The sequence below is a fragment of the Myodes glareolus genome, chromosome 15, assembly GCF_982192425.1.
Source record: "Myodes glareolus chromosome 15, mMyoGla1.1, whole genome shotgun sequence".
NCBI classification, from domain to species: Eukaryota; Metazoa; Chordata; class Mammalia; order Rodentia; family Cricetidae; genus Myodes; species Myodes glareolus.
In genome coordinates, this window is record NC_142040.1 from 65,120,236 (window position 1) to 65,136,876 (window position 16,641).

Sequence of the window (16,641 nt, forward strand, 5' to 3'; positions counted from 1 at the left end):
ATTTAATGTGTATGAGTGTTTGCCTACATGTGTGGCTGTGTACCACATGCATGCTTGGTACCCATGGAGATCAGAAAAGTGTGTCAGATTCACTACAGCTGGTATTACAGATAGTTGGAACCCACCAGGTGGGTGATGGGTATCAAACCCATGTTCTCTATAAGAACAAGTGCTCATAAGATCTGATCCAATTCTCCATCCCCTGAATTTATGTTTTATGTATGGTTGTATATAATATCCAATTCTCTGTGAAGCATAAGTTGTCTGTTACGTATAGAATAATTTCCTCCCATTTTTGCAATCCTGTGGTGGTCCTACTAATGCCTAATACTGTGAAGGTCTTGTGTGTCATAAAATAATAATTGAATGTTCTACCTGATGTAATTTAAATGCCATAAAAATTTTAGTTTCATTAAAGCTCTGAATTCTGAAAAGACTCTAGTTTTTAAATTTTAGTTTTAAGAAAGAATAATTCTCAGAATAATTGTATAAACTTCATAGAAATTTACCTACATTCAGGTTTCAAATGCAGGCCTGTCGTTGGAGCTCACTCATTTGTTTCCAGCTGCCCAGACTCAAAATAACCACACAGAAACTATATTAATTAAATTAATTTTGGGCCTATTAGCTCTAGCTTCTTATTGGCTAGCTCTTACATCTTAATTTAACCCATTTCTATTAATCTGTGTATCACCATGTGACTGTGGCTTACCAGCATATTTCTGACTCATCTGTCCCCAACAGCAGCTATGTGGTGTCTCTTTAACTCTGCCTACTTTCTCCCAGCATTCAGTTTCTTTTCTCTGCCTACCTCTGCTCTAACCTGCTATAGGCTCAAAGCAGTTTCTTTATTAAACAATGGTATTCATAGCACACAGAGGGCAATCCCAAATCACCACCCCTCTTTTGTTTAAATAAAAAGAAAGGTTTTAAATTTAACACAGAAAAAATACATATAACAAAAAGGTATAAAGCAAGAATTACAGTTATAATATTTATATCTAGTTTATCTTTTATCATAACTAAGAAAAATTATAATTTTAAGTATTTATTATTCAACTCCATCAATGACTCCAGAAGGTTAAATTACCTAAGTAAACAGGAAGTGTATTGTAAGCAACTTCTAAAACTCTAGAATTGACAGAGACATCTTGCTGTCTAGACAGTCACCCAAAATTCTTCTATAACATTGAGGCATCCATCTTCAGCCTACAGGCCCATAGTATGTCGCAGACTTCCATGAAGCAGGAAATTTCAAAGACAGTTCTGCCTATGTTGACAGTTTATCAGTCACTTTTTTTTCTGTGTCCTGCAGAATGTCTAGCAGTCCCTTTCATGAAGCAGGAACCCCGAAGGACTGCCTCACCTTTAGGCAAGTTCAGCTGTCAATTTCTCTGTGGGTCCTGCAAGTCCAATCAAGTGGTCTGGACAAGAGCAGTTTCTTGACCAAATGGCTAACAAAACTCCATGAGGAGTCTCTTTGGTGCCCAATTTCCTCTTGAAGTTATTGGTGCTGCCAGGAGCAGATGTGTCTCAGTGTCATGAAAAGTCCTAAGCTTGTAAAATATCTTAAATGCCATATTCTGAATCTTTGTAAGGTTTGAAGAATACCTATTTAACTGAAACATATCTCTAGACAAACCGAACTAACATGATTACAAGTTTGACTATTATAGATAATTATCTATTACCCTATGCTTCTTAATTATACATTACATTTTCAAATGAACTGCACAAACACAATGCCTTTCATTTTCTATTTTTCAAGCAAACACAATACCTAATCAAGACCAGAAATATATATATGTATATATATGTATATATATATATATATATATATACCTTAAATTTATATGAATAAACCAAGATCCATAATATCTCTATAGCACATTTACTTTTAAATGTAAACAAACATTTATAAACAATATTTGGGAATTTGGGCATAGTTCTCTCCAAATTACTTCCTGCTTTTTGTTGGGCAAAGTGTTCATGGTGATATTTTGAGGGTCTTGGTTCATCAAACATTACTTGGACCTTGTTTTCTTCTTGGCAAAACTGTCCTTTGTGGAAGGAACTGCCCATGCCTCGACCACTGACAAAATGCACCATGTCTGATCAGGACAGACAGGATACAAGAAAAAAGATTGTCAAATTCTGCCAAGACAAGGAAAGACAGTTTTGAAAAATTTCCTGCTTCTGAATATGGTCTGTCAATTATTCTAGGTATTAGTCAAACTTGGTTGTTCCAACATTGTAAATGAGACTTTGGGTTATTGCCCAGGTTGCCAGTTGTCTCTGTCATTTGTTGCACATTTTGGAAGCTGCTTGATTGCACTTCCTGCTTACTCAAGTAATATTATTTCTCTTCTCAGGTCTTCGATGTGTTTTAAGGCTAGATAGTCATAGTTACTTTTCTCTTGTGACTTGGCCAAATTATTTATAATACAAGATTTAGATTCCTTAGGGTAGGATTATTATTGAAAAATTTATCACATGTTTCTTGCTTGATATTGTTTATTCTGGTTGTAGTTCTAATTTTTATACTTGATATTTTTTCTTATTGTATAAAATTTTGTATTAGGCTTAGAACTCTCTTATTTCAACAAAAGTGGGACTGGCTGTAGGAAATCCTTCAGGCAGTAGTAGCCCTTAGGTTATCAGCCCACTTGGGCATGACCCCTTTTACTATAAATGCCAATGTAAAGCGCACTTCCTCTGTCTTCCTGCTGCTGAATTTGGTTTCTGTCCCCCATTCAAGCAGAAGATTGTGATCTGTAGGTCTACTCCTAAATAAATAACCCTTTATTATACTCAGTTCTGAGCTAGTCTTGCAATTCATTTTAGCATCTGTCTACAAAGACCAACACATTTCTATCTTGATTGTTCTCTGTTATTGTCATAAAACACCAAGACCAAAGCACTGTACAGAATTAAGAGTTATTTTGTCCTGATTGTTCTAGATAGAGAGTCCAAAAACAGACATGGGGGCATGGAAGCAGGTGACTGAAGTAAGAGGCAAACTGATCTCATTTCTTCAGTACCCAGAAAACAGAGAACTGGAAGTGGGGTGGAGCTATAGACATTTGAAGCTGACTCCATGGTCACCACTTTTTCCAGCAAGGCTGCATCTTCCCCAGATTCCATAAAACTCCCTAAACAGCCAGCAGCTGCAGGCCAGTTATTCAAATACAAGATCCTATAGAAGAAATTTCTCATTAAAACACCACTACAATTGTTATCTCACAGTTTTGATTTATCAATAACTCTGAGGCCCTAATTATTTCTAAATCTTTCAATGAAAGGAACCTTACGATGACTTAGTCTACTGATTTTAATGCAAAATAAATAAATAAATAAGTGGTAGACTATGAAATGTGAAAATCAAAAGAGCTGAGATATACATTGGAAGAAAAAACTTTCAAATTAGTTATTTCTGAATGATGAATCGATATTATATTCAACACTGATCTATATTTTTTAAAGGTAGTCAAAGTGAACAAAACACTAGGCCTTCAGAGATGTGAAGAAAATGTTAGGCATACATAGAATTGATATAGGAAAAAATCATATGTGTCTTATTTATGTGTACATTCAATCATTTGCTTTATATGATTTTTGCAATTGACTGAACTCACTGGTGTTAATGAGATAAAATTTATGGAGTTTAGTAAAGTTAATAAATCTTATCTTAATTTCATAACTTAGACTTTATTCTGCTTGTTCTGGTTTTAAATTGGCCATGTATTTTTGTTTTAAAAAGCAATCCATCAACTCAATTTAGAACAAATATTCTCATTTTTAATATCATACTAGTCATGAATTACCAAATTATGTAAAACAATTTTGTCACCAAGGAAATAGCATCGATTCATCAAAATGTGTGACTGCTAATTTGGACTAAGTGTTGCGATAAGAGCCTATAGAGGTGATGGTGTTGAAAGTCTGAACTCCCATGGAAATTGCTATCTTTATTACAGAAAGCATGAATAGATTTTAGCAGGACTTGTTTGAACACAGATGGCATGGGAATTGTGGCCTGGGTGGAGGAATTCAATCCTCTCAGTTCAGTGTTGAACCAACCTTTCACTGGTCCTTGACTGATATGCTATTGAACAGATATTAAAATCTATATCTTCCAGAAAGGTAAATAGTGTTACCTAACTTCATCTTTAATAGTTCACTAGGTCCCTTTTATTGTGTGCACAATAGGCTTTGTATTGAATAGATATATTTTATCCCATCCATAAGGGAAGCAAATGACTAAAAAGAGATGATGCTCCTTCTATGCATATGAATAGGTTTTATTATGTTAAGTATTGGTGAAGCTACAAAAATCAACCTTTGCTCTATTTAACTATTAGAGAGCTGACATAAAACCCATTGATCTAGTGGATAGCTCAGGTGCACTTCATGTTGTTTCAAAACTTGCAGCAGGAATAGCTGGTGCATTTCCAAAAGGACACGAATAACCCCATTTATGTATTCATAAAAGGTTTCTAAAACAATGTTTTAATGCAGTCACAAAAAGGCATGTTGCATGATTTGTGGATAAATGGCTCATTATCAGAATAAGAGTCACCTAAATCCCATCCCCTTAGGAATTAGGGATATCACAAAGTGTAATTTGTCTTGCCCTTCTACCATCTGGTTTCTTCCCAGATTAAGCTCTAATCCTGCAATGAGATGTTAATTACACACCTCCACAGCATTGCTGTTTGACAAAGCTAATATTAGACCTCATTAAACAACTAATCAAGAAATCACCAAATTTGTAAGTGATGTAATTCAGCAGCAAGTGGTTAGGCGGTTACTCGGCGGTCAGCCTCCTACATGCTGATTCCTCGCCAGGATGGCTTCCATCTCCTGAGTCCACCATCTTGTAGAGTATCTGAAATCTCTGTATGAAATCTGGCTGAGCCACTGGAGGAAGTGCTCAGAAGGATCTTGCAATAATATTGTGAGCAAGGACTGGAGATGGCACACATCACTTCTGCACTCACCCCACTGACAGATTGCAGGATGGCATGGATGTCAGGGAAGCCAGTGCTTCCTTAAAAAATTCACAAAAATAAATGTAGTGTCCATGCACATTTATTTCCTCACAATTTTCTCACATTGGAAGTCTACACCGGTGTTATAGAACAATCTTTTTGTATGCTGTGAAGATGTGTTTCTGCCTTAGGTGTCTTCTGATTGATTTAATAAAGAACTGAATGACCAATCGCTAGGAAGAAGTAAATAGGCAGGACTTCCAGGGAAAGAGGGGAATTCTGGAAGTATCTCTGAGTCGTGTGGGATTTTACCAGCCAGATACAGAGGGAGCTGGACACACAAAATGTAGGAGAGGTAAAGAGTCATGGGGCAGAACATAGATTAATAGTAACAGGTTAATTTATGTTATAAGAGCTTGTTGAGAACAAACTTAAGCTAAGGTCTGTAGAGGGCCGCAACCACACTCTCCACCATAGATGGCGCTGCACCGCCAGGTGAGCTAGAAAGCTCACATGTGTTGGTATTTTCCACTACTCCCAAGGTTTCACCTGGGACTGGGAGCAGTTGACCAATCTAGGAATGACACGTCCAGAGCAGGGTCTGTTTCCTTTATAAGGGATGGGTTCCATCTTATCTGGGTCTCCGCCATGTAAGCTTATGCTCTCCCTCTCAAGAGACATAAAGCTTTTCTGCAGAAGGATCCTATGTGTACCGCGTGGTTCTTGCTGGCGAGACGGTAGCGCGGGACAAAGGTCAAGCTTTCACAATTAATAGTAAGTTCCATGGCATTATTTGGGTGCTGGTGGTCCAAAAAAAGCCTGACTTCTCACATATACACAGGACTAATTTGGGTTCTCTGCTCACAGTTTCTCATAGCTGGAATTAAGGTTTGGGCCTGACTCTCTTTTTAGGAGGAAACTCCCCAATTAAAAGAGTCTATTTAGAAGTTTACTCAGGTGTGCCAGAAGTCATTTCCTATTGTGTTGGTAAGGATCCTAACTTTTCCATGGATGTCATCTGGAGTCAAATTTTAGGGTATTGAAGTTATCCCCTCATCATAGAGACTTCCTTCTATATCTTACCAAAGAATTCTTTGCAATATGGTTGTTTATTTCAGAAAGTTAACAATATAAAAGTGATTTGTTTCTCTCTATGCCCCTCTTTGTAAGTCTTTTCCCACCCCCCTTCTCTGAAAACCGATACCAGAACACTGTGGAAAGATTCTCAGTTGATCAGCAGGAAAGTGATACCTCAGACCTGAAGACAGAAAACAAGGAAAAAAATGGATAGATTCAAGCCTTATTTAAGAGGAAAATGAAATCTGATTTAGCAATTAGGAGTCTACGTGAGAAGTCTAAGTGGTGCACGCCTTTCATCCCAGCACTAGGGAGGCAGAGGCAGGCAGATTGTTTTGAGTTTGGGGCCAGCCTGGTCTACAGAACAAGTTCCAGGACTGACTTCATAGTTACTGAGAAACCCTGTCTTGAAATAAAACATAAAACACAATAAAGAATGCAAAAGATAAAACAATAACAACAAAAAGAAGTCTAAGTGAAAGAGGCAAAATTATTACAACTTGCCACCATTATTAAAACTACATCACTGGAAGTCTTCCTTGGTTATTTTGCCTATGACATCATTCTAAAGCCATTGTCACATAGTGTGCTGTTGTAAAGTTTTCCCTTAACTGTACATTAATCACATAGTTAGTATTAGATCTTATGTGCTCCAATCAGTCACAATCTTAGCTCCACAACTATAAATTTACCTAAATTTACTAAATTTAAGGCCAAGGACTTTTCCTGTTAAAAATATGTAATCTCTGTAACAGTCAGAGTGCTGCTTATAGGTAGGCAGTTTACACTTAATAAAATAACGCATGTGTGTGTACGTGCTAAGATTCCACGACTTTCATAGCTGTTGAGTTTCTAGAATTAACAATTACAAATACAATTTCAGGAGAAATTAGAGACTATGGTTCTTACAATTTCATCTCTATGGCTTTTAGTTGTCCACTCAAATATTTAGATCATGGTTTATTAACTTTAGTGTTTATTTATACTATAATGCATTTTAAAAAGTGTCTTCAAGGGGCTTATTCATTTACCTCACCCAACATAGCAGGGTGTTTCCTTTAGGCCTACCAGCAATACCATGAAAGGTGACAGTGCTGCTTGCTAAATATGGACAAGAAATCAGTAGGCCCCTGAGAGCTCAAGGGCTGCTTTGCAATGAAGAGCAGCAGTGAAGGTACTCCATGGAATTCGTGTCAGTGAGGGAGAAAGGTTGCTTATAACTAACTGACAGTCAATCATACAGAATTTTCCAGTACAAAACACTGTGTCTTCTTAGTCTTCAGAGGTCCCAAAGTACCCAAAGTTTTTTGCACATAGTCCAGATGACACTAGAGAAAACCAGAACATCATCACAAACCCCCACATCACAGGTGATGTTCTTGCCACCTTGTGAGAACTCACCTTGAGAATTACATGCATTAGCAATGCATTTTCAACTCTACTGCTTCTGTCTAAATGCCAAGAGTCACTCACAGACTCATGTGTTTGAGAACCTGGTCTCCAGTTGGTATGCTCCTCATAGAAATTGCAGACCTTTAGGAATAGAAGGGCAGGTGATGGGCTTTGAATGATGTCGATAGGGTCCGCTTTCAGTCTCATTGTGTGTGTGTGTGTCTGTGTGTGTGTCTATGCGTCTGTGTTCGAATTTCTAAGTTGGCTTTAAGGTTAGTGTACACTGTGGTCATTTTTCAGTAATGACATATTTATTACACTTTGTTCTCCATCATTTGATCCTTTACTACCCTTCCCTGTGTACCTGGGCTCTGCCTCTGATGATTCTCTTTCTTTCTTCTCCCGGGGCTGTCCTACCCTCACCCTCTTTTTTACTTGCAATATATTACCCTCTCTGTTTTCAACTTCTTTTGGGGTCTCTTCCTCCTCTCTCCTGATCCCCCTTTGCTGTCTGATCCATTGAGATATAATAATCCGAGGCATCAGTTTCAGCTGGCACAGGCTCAGTTCTGGCCACCATGTATTTACGGCCATGGTGGTCTGTGTCATGTTAAACCATGAGTCAAAGTGAACCTTCCCGCCTACGTTTCTTCTGTCAGGCATTTTGTGACACTAATAAGGGAAGTCAATGAGATATTTATGTTTTAAAAGCATATTTATTGATTTTAAAATATACCAGAAATTCCAAAGCAACCTCACAAGTATTCCATGAAACTAAGAGTGGTCAAATCCTTAGGGAAGCAGTAAGAGACAGCATTGGACTGGGTGACACAGTGCTATACAAGCCTGTGCTTTTCAGCCTGCTCTACCGGAATTGCTTAAAAGAAGAAAGTTTTAAACCGAAGTCTCAAATTTGAATCTGTATATTTGGAATGAGACTGACCATCTTCTCTGTCATTGTTATCATCATCTTTATAGAAGACTCCCGGGGCTTTGCAATGAGTAAGTGGTGAAGTCTGAGAACTCCTGACATAGACTAGAGGTCTGACTGCATGGGAAAAAAGTGACAATTTATTTAAAAGCAAATGTTTTTCTCATCTATCTTAAATCTTTCCTAAATAATAGACTTAGTGTTGACTGGATTTCCTGAATTATTATCTTCAGATTTTATCAATAGTTCCAGAATCCCCATCAATTTATAACTGTTACTGACCTCAAGACAGAAAATGATTACAAGTATAAATATTTCAAATGATGCTGTACTGCTCTCAGTGTGTAAAGAGAATGATAAATCCAATTTTCTTTATTCCTTCTTTTTTTTGACTCTTCACAGTCCTGAATTCCAATATAAATAAATCTCTTAAAGCACTAATAACCAACCTCTTCCCAGGGCTCAGGGCTCAGCCCAGAAGAGGGGACAATAATATTTTAAGAACCAAAGGCAATGGTTCACTACAAGAGAGGAGTATCCTCTGGACTTGGCAAGGCACTTGTACATATGAAGTCAACTTGCAGCAGCTATGACAGCATGCACAAGACCCATGCATGCTCAAGCCAGAGAAAATTTCAGCATGGAGATGGGAGGTAGGTGTGAAATCCCACACCTAGTTAAGGCAAGACTGTGAATTTATAGCTCCTGGGAGAAAGAGTGTATTTTCTTTAAGGTTATGGCCCATGTTAATACCCTGTTTGTACCCAGTGAAGACTGCACATCCCAGTCCATGGGCAGCACACACTGTACTTGACATTCCTGTTATTTTTGCTTGTTTTGTCTTGTTTTTTTTAAAAGGACATGAAGTTGAGTTTGTTGGGATGACAGATGGATCTGGAAGGAGTTGGGAGAGAGTAAATATGAGCAAACACAATGTACAAGATTCTCAAAGAGCTAGTAGAAATAGGAAATTAAAAGATTTATTTTTGGTCCAGCCTATTTTGTGTTCTGTAAGCTTCTTGTACCTTTATAGAGATATCCTTCTTTAGGTTGGGAAAGTTTTCTTCTGTGATTTTGTTGAATATATTTTCTGTGCCTTTGAGTTGGAGTTATTCTCCTTCTTCTATCCCTATTATTCTTAGGTTTGGTCTTTTCATGAATCCCAGGTTTCCCAGATGTTTTATGTTAAGAATTTGTTGGATTTAACATTTCTTTGACTGAAGAATCTATTTTCTTTATAGTAACTTCATCCCCTGAGATTCTCCCTTCCATCTCTCGTATTCTGTTGCTTATGCTTACTTAATCTGTAGTTCCCATTCATTTACTCAGATTTTCCATACCCAGAATTCTTTTGGTTCACGTTTTCTTTATTGCCTCTATTCCAGTTTTCAAATCTTGAGCTGTTGGAACTGTTTGCTTCCTGTTTGATTGGTTTTTTTCCTGATTTTCTTGGGTTTCTTTGAGATAATTATTTATTTCTTCCAATTTTTTGCTTGTCTTTTCCTCGACTGCTTGAATGAAATTTTTCATTTCCTCCTTAAAGGTCTCAATCATCCTCATAAAGTTACATTTAAAATCATTTTTTTATGGTTCCTCTGAGTAAGGATGATCAAGTCTTCCTGTTGTATGACCTCTGGGTTCTGATGTTACCATGTTGTGTTTTAGGTTGTTGAATGAATTCTTGTACTGGCACCTACCCATCTCTTCCTCCAAATGGTGCCAGCAGTATCTTTGCCTCTTGGTCCAATCCTTGCAATGGCTGTCTGTGTCTTTGGGAACTTTTGTTGGTCTTCTCTGTCACTGTCTGTGTCTCAGGGAGTCACTGAGGCCTTTCGTGACCTGTTCTGGCATACCTGAACTGGCTTTGCCCTGTAGTCAGATTGATGACTATCTTAAATGCCACCATAGAACCTTCATCCAGCAATTAATGAAAACAGAGGCAGAGATCTTCAGCAGAGCACTGGGTTGAGCTCCCAAAGTCCAACTGAAGAGTAGGAGGAGTAAGACTATGAGAAAAGAGGTCACGACCCTGAGGGGGACACCCACTGAAACAGTCTACCTGAGCTAATGGAAGCTCACCAACTTCAGCCAGGCAGGAAAGTAGCCATCATAGGTCCAAACTAGATCCTATGAATGTGGGTGAAAGTTGTATGGCTTGCACAGACTGTGGGGCCACTGTCAGTGCACCAGGATTTATCGCTACAGCCTGTACAGGCTTTTGGGGAATTCTTTTTGGATGGCTACCTTGCTCAGTCTAGATATAGTCTAGATATAGAGGACCTTGAACCTTCCCCAAAGCAATGTGCCTTACCCTCTGAGGAGTGGACGGGGAGTGGGGTAGTGGGAAAGGTGGAAGGAATGGGAGGAAAAAAGGGAGTGGGAACTGGGATTGGTATGTAAAATGAAAAAAGATTGTTTTATTTTTAAAATAAAATAAAAGGATTCATAATTCAGGTTCAAAAGCAATGGCATAGCCATGCAGAGGTCATTGTATCCCTTCTCTTTGAGAAATGGTTCTAGGTTGCTTATGAGTTCTGTATGTTGAGCCGACATATTCTAATTGTCCAAAGGTATGTGGGGATACTCTGTGAAGTTGTATTTTGTTTAAGGTTGACTCCTAATGCAGAAATAATCTAAATCTTCCAAAAGCAAACAAACTGCATCAAAGTATGGTGACAATGTGGCCAAATAACCAAAATCTTTCCAAGATAAAAGCCATGAGGACATCTTGGGTCACTAGAGACAGAAGCATCTCGAACAGTGCTAAATTCATTAGAAGTGAGACAGCCTTATGCAATGAAGAATCTCAGGGCAGGTTGGCCACTGGGATTCACCATGTGGTTTGGGAAAGTTTCAAGGTGTTTTTAAGAATAAAAGTAGCCTGGATTAATGTGGGGGCAATAAAATAAGCAAAAGCTAGGATTTTATCATCCCTTTGATGTAGCTGCTTTCCTCCTTCGAAGCATGAGTCATATTTAAAAGTTAATTCATTCAGTAGCTTTTGGATCCTAAATAAATCTTCCAACAAAATGAGAGTGTGGGGAATACTGAGATCATTTACAAAGACTCGGTGACCTGAAATAACTCACACTAGTGAGAAAATGAGAAAGAATTAGTGTGGAAGCATTGTGTGTTTAAATCTCTTATACAGGAGTAGAGCAAGAGGAGTCCAGGTGTCTGCAGCCACAGAACCAAGAGGTGGAACTGTGAAACCAGCGGTCTTAGAATATCCTCAATGGTCCACTGAGGTATAACATGCCCCTGATTCATCCACAGAAGATGGGACAGAGATAGTGTTCCTGCCATATAGGAAGTGTGACAGGTCATCAAATGGACTCCCCAGGAATAAATCTTTACATATGGCACAACCTTAGGAGACTAGGAACTAAGAACTGAATCTGTCACACACATCTGGGAAGTTTTCCTTCAAGCTGGTTTGAATTACTGTCACCACCACTTAGGACAGTAGTTCTCAACCTATGGATTGTGACTCCTTTGAGGTTCACATATTAAATATTCTGCATATCAGATATTTGCATTATGATTTGTAATAACAACAAAATTACAGTTATTAAATAGCAATGGAGTATTTTTATGGTTGAGGACCACCACACTATGAGGAACTGTATTAAAGGGTCATAGCCTTAGAAAGGATAAGAACCACTTTGGGTCTTCTGTGTTTTTCTTCTGTCTTAAAAAAAAATGTCTATTCAGTTCTAGAAGAATATGAATAATTTGACAATTGAAGATATAAAGGCAGTACAAAGGTAAGGGATGTTTTATATTTGAAAAAGAACTATAATTCAAAAGAATTAGTCTCAGGTCAAGGATAGAAAAAGAAAGCAGTTGTGGGAGAAAACTTCTTATTTGCTAACAGTTGGTAGTCAAGCATCCTGAAAGTATCTATGCAACCCAAAGAACTCCATCCCTCAGTGGTAGCTAGGGGACTAGTATCCATCCTCTGCAGAGAAACACCTACCTTTTTTTCAATTCTAAGGGAGTTCCATTTGGAGAGACGACAGATTGGGGACATCATCACCAGCGAAATTTCAAATTCCTTAGCAACTTCAGCACCAGTGCTCAAAACCCGGACATAACCTGAAGACTCAGACAGCAGTGAACTTGATTGCTTATCCAGTCAGCAAACCTATAAACTTTATGAAATGCAGAGATGGAGAGATGTCTCAGCAGAAAAGTACATGTGCTGTTCTTACAGACAATTGCAATTCAGTTCCTGGAGCTCACATTTCATGCCTCTGGCCTCTGAGGGCTTCTGCAGTCACATGCATGTATGCTTCTACACAAATACACACACACCCATGACAAAAAATGATAAAAATAAATCTTTAGAAGAATCATAAACTTTATGAAATTTACTGCTGGTAAATTACTTGTGAAGAAAGAGTCTACCAAGCTACCACCAGAAGTTTGGCAACATACTTCAAAATGTTAATGTTCCTGCCTTTAATCAGGGTCTATTACTGAAAATGCAACCGAAAAAATTAGACAGCAAATATTCAAAAACATCTGTAGAAATGTACCTATACCATCTTTGTATATTATGTTAAAAACTAGAAATGTCTCAATGCCAATCAGGAAATGATGTGCTATATAACTTGCAAAAGAGCCAACATATTCTCAAGTAACCATGACAGTGAGTGCTGGACACATGTGTACATGGAGGGATGTAGATTACAGCTTTACATAGAAGTTAAAATGTTTCCACAAAATCACGTTAGTAAGTGCTGAAAAATTACAACCTTTCTGCTTCTTTTTCCACAGAGACCCCTGATCCTTGAGGGGAGGACTTTGGTAATGACATCCCGTTTAGGACTGGGTTCTCCAACCTTCCTCGCTCTCTCTGCACTTTGCCAGATGTGCATCTCTGAGTTAATTTCCATCTACTGCGTGAAGAAACTTTTATGTTGAGTCTTGAGTGGGAGACACTGATCTTTGGGTATAGCAGTATGCCATCTGGGTCATTTTGTTTCAATGTCCCTTTAGGAGAATAATGGTAATAGGCTTTCCCCTCAGCCCAGGACCTATTTAGTCTCAGGTTCCTGTCCACTTTAATAGTGTCAGGTGTGGAGTGCATCTCAAAAAAAGTGGTTGGTTACTCCCATAACAATTTTAAAAGTCAACTGTGGTGCATGACTCCAAGGAAACAGTGTCTTCGAGACACAACAGAGCTGATACACGTATGAACTCACAGGGATTGTGACAGTAGACATGACCCCTGCACAGGTTCAAACCCAACAAAATCCCAGCTCTGAAAAGGGGAAGTGAATAGAAAGTTCTTCACCTGACCAAGAAGCTATATAATCCATGCCTTCTGGGAAAGGAACTATCAGTTTTCTCCAATGGAATAACCCTAGGTACATCACCACACTCCAGGGCAGGCTCCATGCCCAGCAGCTGCCCAACACAAAATGTACTCCGTGTATTTCATATCCTTTTTTGTCTTGGTTTGGCTTTGTTTGGTATTTTTTATCTTATTGAGTTTGTTTGTTTTCTTTTGCTTTTTGATTCTTTGAAAGAGGAGAGAAGACAGTGAGAGAGGTCATGAAGATGGGCAGTAAAGAGGTAGAGAGAATCTGGGAAATGTTGGGACAGAGGAACAAATATGATCAAAATGTATGAAAATTTTTAAAATAAAAACTGGAAAATTTTCCAAAGACTCCAACTATAAATGCTAACGCATGTCTATCAAAGGGCTGTCAGTATCCATCAGCTGGGTAATTTCTTCTGAATACAACTCACAGCCTTCACCATTCAACTTTATGCTCGTCTTTTTTTTTTCATGTTTTCTGAGATTTTTAAAAATAAAATATGGTATTCAATCACTAAAAATAAACTTATTACTTGCTTATTGTTTTGTTAACTGTTAACAGAATAGAAATTTAGAGGTCATGGCTGTCGGAGTCAGAAAGAAGTTAAGAATCTTGGTGCCATGTCCATTAAGAACCAATGAGCATATCCCAGGGTTGAGAAATTCATAGGACCCCCCCACACACACACACATACACATGAAAACATCTCAGGAAACAAAAGTAACACAGCAAACAGGATCACTTAGACTAAGGAGTTTCTCTCCAGGAGAGCAGCAATTGACAGAATGAAGAGAGAGAATGTGGATGGAGAATATTTACAAAACACACACTTATAAAGAAACTACAACCATGATAGGAACCTCTATAAGAAAGAGTCAAAATTCTAAGGACAGTTCTCAAAGGAAGACAAACAGCACAGAAATACATGGAAAAAAATTACTGCTAATCACTGCAGAAATATAAACCAGAACAGCAATGAAGCATTACTCTGTATCTTAGGATATAATATAAGAAGCTAAGTTCTAGACAATACAGAAGAGGCCCTTCCTCATTGCTAGTGATAAAGCTGATTGAATAGCCAATGTGGAAGACATCATGGAGGTTCTTTAAAATAGTCAAAGTAGAACAGGGATGTAGTGACTCCACAGCTAAGGATGCCTCTAGAGAAAATGAAGTCAACATGGAAAAGTCATATCTATACATTCCTGTTAGCTTTAATGTTATTTTCAATAGCCAAAATACTGATTTCAATTATGTTTCCATATATTTAGATGAATAAAGAAAGAAGATGTGACATAGAGAGAGAGTCCATATATATTGGCATTTACATATTACATTATTATGGTATTGTACATATTATTAAAATACTATCTTTCAGTCAGAATGGAAGAATTCTGAAATTTGCAACACAGATGAATCAGAAAGAGTATTCCAGGTATACCGCAGGAAATCTGAGGTCACATAATCAGGTAAAGGCATGAGTAATTCTCAAGAAATTTTAAGATCAGTGAAAACTTATGTATTTTAACATCAAAATAATACTACCCATGTGAAAGAAGAATGAACAGAAAGGGAAGTCAATTTCCAGTCAGTATGCTTTTGTAAAAGAAAAAAAAAACTGATGTCACCTAATAATGACTTGGATAGTAGCTCAGACTTGGAAACAATAAGTGGGGACAGAATGCCAGCCAACCACTTCAATATGAAAACCAACTCCTTTCAGGGGACTGAGAAACGAGCCAGTGTGAGTGCAGATTACAAGTGGGTGCTGGCACACTCACAAGTTTCCCAGTGGTCAAGTAAGCCTATCTCTTTGGCCATTCTTTATGAGTATTATTCTCTAATATGTTTCATCCCGACAGCAGTTCCCTTACCTCCCCTCCCCACCAGATCCATCCCTCTCTGCCTCCCCTTACACAAGAGCAGGCCTTTCAGAGATAGCCACCAAACACGACATAACAAGCTACAATTATACCATCACATCAAGGCTAGATGAGGCTACCTAGTAGGAGGAAAAGGTCATACAGGTATGTAAAAGAGTCAGAGTTGCCCTCGCAACTCTGTGGATAGGAATTCCACAAGAACACCAAGCTACTCGGCCATAACATATATGCAGATGATAGCCAGACCCCTATAGACTCCCTCATTTCTGAGAGGCCCCATGAATCCAGGTCACTTGATTCTGTGGGCCATGTTCTCTTCGTGTCTCCGACCCATCTGGTTTCTACTGTACTTTCTCCCCTTTCCTCCGCAGGACTCCCAGAGCTCTGCCTAAGTTTTGACTGTGGGACTCTGCTTCTGTTCCTATTAGTTGCTGATGAAGTCTTTCTGGTCTCGTTGATGAAAATTTTGCTAGGCTCTGGTCACAGAACACTCTGCAGGTAGAACAAACTATAGGTTTGTGGCTGCGGTGGTGTCCCACTTGAGGCCTTATCTGGTTACAGATGGTTGTCCTGTTCAGGCTCCATGCCCTCCCCCCATTACTAGGAGTCTTTGCTAGGGTTACTCTAGGTAGATTTCATGGCATTTCCATTGCATTGGGTTTCCACTTTGCTCCTGAACCACCCCCAAATTCCAGTCCTTTCTCCCAGTATTTACTTTCTCCCTTCCCCTTCACCATCTGATTCCTCCTGTTCTCAATCCCACCCACCCCCAGTCCACCTGCTAAATCTATTCTATTTCTCTTTCCCAGGGAGATCCTTGTTTTCTCCCTTAAGCTCCTTGGCCTTTCTTGATTGGGTGAAATGTAGATGACGCAAGCCAAGCTCAAGTTCTACCGTAATGCAGAGGCCGAAGGCACTGAGACTTGAGTTCTTGTTCTTTGCCCAGAGAGTGGCCTCTTCTAACCTCCACAGAACAGCCCTGGTTACCTTCTTTCTGAAGTGTTGGTTACAACTTCCCATTGTCCATTACTAAACAG

The 16,641-nt window shown here is 38.6% G+C and overlaps 1 long non-coding RNA gene across 3 annotated transcripts in view; it reads right to left on the reverse strand.

Annotated features, from left to right (window-relative positions):
* Positions 1-16,641, reverse strand: part of LOC125414923 (uncharacterized) — a 32,757-nt gene that overhangs the window by 5,494 nt on the left and 10,622 nt on the right. For all 3 annotated transcript variants that reach the window (XR_015735014.1, XR_014996997.2, XR_007236449.3), the window contains one exon: positions 12,371-12,545. This is a non-coding gene — a long non-coding RNA (uncharacterized LOC125414923). The remainder of the gene's footprint in view (positions 1-12,370; positions 12,546-16,641) is intronic.